The sequence below is a fragment of the Mus caroli genome, chromosome 6, assembly GCF_900094665.2.
Source record: "Mus caroli chromosome 6, CAROLI_EIJ_v1.1, whole genome shotgun sequence".
NCBI classification, from domain to species: domain Eukaryota; kingdom Metazoa; phylum Chordata; class Mammalia; order Rodentia; family Muridae; genus Mus; species Mus caroli.
The window spans coordinates 86652037-86655766 of NC_034575.1; the positions used below are offsets into that span (position 1 = coordinate 86652037).

General features: G+C 47.9%; 1 protein-coding gene across 1 annotated transcript in view; it reads left to right on the forward strand.

Annotated features, from left to right (window-relative positions):
- Slc41a3 (solute carrier family 41 member 3) overlaps positions 1-3730 on the forward strand; it is a 40575-nt gene that overhangs the window by 24152 nt on the left and 12693 nt on the right. The gene's annotated exons all lie outside the window — the stretch shown is intronic.

Sequence of the window (3730 nt, forward strand, 5' to 3'; positions counted from 1 at the left end):
GTGTGTGTGTGTGTGTGTGTGTGTGTGTGTGTAGCCCTTCAATCCCCTCTCTTTCTCTGGTACAGTGTGTGCACACCCTTTCGGCCTCTCTCTGTTGGATACGGTGGATGTGCCTCCTACCTCACTGTTCTGGTTGAGGCCTGTCTTGGTGTTTCTTGCCCACAGTGCCTAGGCGAGTCTTGTGTGGCAGAGTCTTGCTTGTGGGCTTGTGGCTGAGTCNCTGAGAGATTGAATCAGATCCACAAGAGGTCGGGTCATGGGGTGACAAAGGCCCAGCACCGGGCATACCTCTCCTGCCTCTCTAGAACCTTCCATACTGTGAGCCTCAGGACTCACAATGCCTACCTGGGCCTGACTTAACTTACACACTGTCTCAGATTTAGCTTACATATGATTTTGCTTCTTCCTTTTAAAGTGGATTTAACTTTGGTCACAGGGTGTTGGGTAAGTTGTACAGTTGGACTTCTAAAAAACTTCAACATGTACTGCCATTTAAATGTGAAACCAGTGATGAAACTTTTAAATTTAAAACAATTTGACAGTTTCTCACATNTTCCCTGTACCTTGATCATATCTCCTCCCACCCACACCTTCCTGACCCCACCCACACATCCGCCCCTCCTTCCCCTTTTCTGTCGAAAACCACTGAATCCAGTTAGTGCTGCTTGCTGGAATGTTGACTGACCTTGAGCAGGTGACCCCAGCTACAGTGAGCTCATGAGTGCTGTGTGACCGTGTCATCCAGAGGACGGCACCTCACAGCCCCCGTCCTGCCCTGATGCTCTGACGTTCTTTCTGCCACCTGTCACCTGAGCCTGAGGGACGTTGATGTCGGCATTGGACAGGGCTGAGTATTAAGCAGCCATTTATTCTCAGCAGGAAAACCTTTTTTAACTTTTAATTTTATGTATATGGCTGCTTTGTCTGCTTGTACTTATGTGTATTGTATGCATGTCTGGTACCCATGGAGGCCGGAAGAGGGCATCAGATCCTCTGGGACTGAAGTTGCAGACTGTTGAGAACCCCAGGAGGGTGCTGGCAATCAAACCCGGTTTCTCTGCAGGAACACACTTGCTCTTAACTGCTTTTAACCATCTCTCCAGCCATCACCCCAACCCCAGTGTGAAATTGTGTAACTTCTCATTTGGGCATGGGGACTCCCCAGCAAGACCGAGGGTAGCCTCGGAGCAGGGCAGGGCCACCATGCAGCCTGTGCAAGCCTCTCCCTCCCTTTACTCTGTCTTAGAAGCCGTACCCTGGGTTCTTCCTTGTCTTTATTTGCTAGGCGATACTGGCATGGCTACATTCTCTTTTACACTAAGGCTTATTGTTGGCTGTCTGGCTGTCTGTTAGAAGTGCTGGGACTGGGACCCAGAATCTCACATGAACTGGATAAGCATTCTGTCACCAACCCATGTCCCCAGCTGTTTGTGACCTTCTGACCAGTTTTAAGCTTAGATCTAGCTGGTACCAGCGGTAGCGTGGAAGTGGTTGCATCACTGGCNGCTCCACTACCTTACCAGAACGGAAACGTCCCCTCAAAACTCCCCGTGCCCCGCCCCCCATGCACTCGCCCACAGAGAGCTCTGACTTGTCGACACGGAAGACACGGAGATCTTTTCCTGTGCATCCCATCCTGTAACTCGTGTTTCCCCTGTGATGACATAGACTCACTGTGCAGCTCNGTTAGAGCAGTGTGTGAACAAACAGGCACTCTCATCTATTACACTGTTACCCCAACTCTGTTCACACCCAGGGATGCTCCTCTAGAGAAGATGCTAGGTCTCAACCGTACCCCAACTCCCATTCCAGTCTTTACCCACATCAGTAAGTACGAGAGCCAGNTCACAGTGACTTTGACCTGTTCCTAACTTCTTAGTGTTAGGCTTACCTACTGCATGAGTCTGTTTCCCATCGCGGTCACGAAATGCCTGAGACAGTACACTTATATGGAGGGAAGGTTTGCTTGGCTCATGGTTTCCTAGATTCCTGTTGCCATTGTGTCCATGGAGATGCATTAACGGAGCAAAGCTGCTTGCCCCATGGTGTCTAGGAAGCAAATTAGAATGAGGGGGGGCACTTTCCCAAAAACTTAAGATTTCCCAGGAAACTCCATCTCTTAATGGCCCCCACATACCTTCCTATAACTGAAGACCAGACTTACAGCATGGGCATTCTGAATTCAAGCTAACAGCACAAGGCCTGAAGGATAAAGAATAGGCCTCCTGGTTATTTTCTATTCATTAACCGTATGTGTCAGCACTGGGTGCTACAACAAGGATACCAGCATCCAGTAACATGCTTCATAACAGATTCTACTTAAAATCTTCTTGAAAACTAGGAAAGTCAATAATATTACTGTACATAACTCCATGGTATCTTCATCATATGGACATCACATATAAACTTTGTTTATAATATCCTATATATAGAAACTTTTTTTCAGTATTGACAGTTGAATCACATGCATCTAGGTGGGTGCTCTACCAGCCAGCTGTAGTTCCTGCTTTCATTTTTTGTTTTTTTACTTACTATTTTGAGACAAGGGCTTGCTCAGTTGCCCAGGTTGGCTTTGAACTCACTCTGTGGCCCAGGCAGGCCTTGGCCTGTGACCTTCTTACCTCAGTCTCCAGAGCGGCAGGTGTATGTCACCACACCCAGCTTTGTACTCTTCTTTATGGATTTTATGCTGTATCTTGAAAAGAAGGCCTTTGGTGGTCAGAGATATTTTAAAACATTTACTTGATTCTTGCTAGTTCTCATGTAGAATAGCTGACCTTGACATCTCAATCCTCCTGCCATGGCTCTCACTGTGGGAACAGGCAGGTATGACCATGCCTGGTTGCAAATATCATGAGCATTCTATCACATATCCCTTTATTTCACCCCACGGTTTTAGTTTAAGGGTGCAAAGCGGGCTGGGGGTCCACCTTTTTCCTGGCCACAGTCCTTCAGTTTCCTTTGCTCTAATTTCTTAGTATTCACTCACTGAGGTCACATATCCAGGATATGCCTTCTTCATCCCTTCTTCACTNGCCTCNATTTACAGACCATTTCCTGCGCTCACTTTCTGCGCTCCCTTCTGGCTCCCATCTCCATTCATCTCTCTCTGGCAATGACAGGCTGCTCTTGCCTCTCCAGCTTCATGGTATATTTTGACTCATATTTTACAATGTATCTGGTATATACCAGTAAACCCCTCCCCTGAACCTCCTTCCAGAAAATTGTTTTGGCTCTGCACCTATAAGGTTACCCATCTCTGTGGCCTTTGGAGTCATCAGACACCATGAGAAATCGTGTGGGGACTCTGTGTGGAATACATTGGTTACCCTGGGATTTTTGTTGTGCTCACCGCAAGCACCAAACTTGAGTTCCATCCCCAGAACCGGCATAAAAAGCCCAGTGTGGTGCAGTGTACTTGCAGTCCCAGCACAGGGAGGCAGACACAGGAAGATGCCTGGGGCTTGCTGGCCGGCCAGCCTTAAGCGAAAACAGCCCCAGGTCCATGTCTCAAAACATAAGAAGTGGGCTGGAGAGATGACTCAGAGGTTAAGGGCACTGGCTGCTCTTCAGAGGTCCTGAGTTCAGTTCCCAGCAACTACATGGTGGCTCATAACATTTCTTTAATGAGATCTGGTGCCCTCTTCTGGCCTGCAGCTGTACATGCAGGCAAAATACTGTACACATAATAAATAAATCTAGGAAGGAAGGAAGGGAGGGAGGGAGGGAG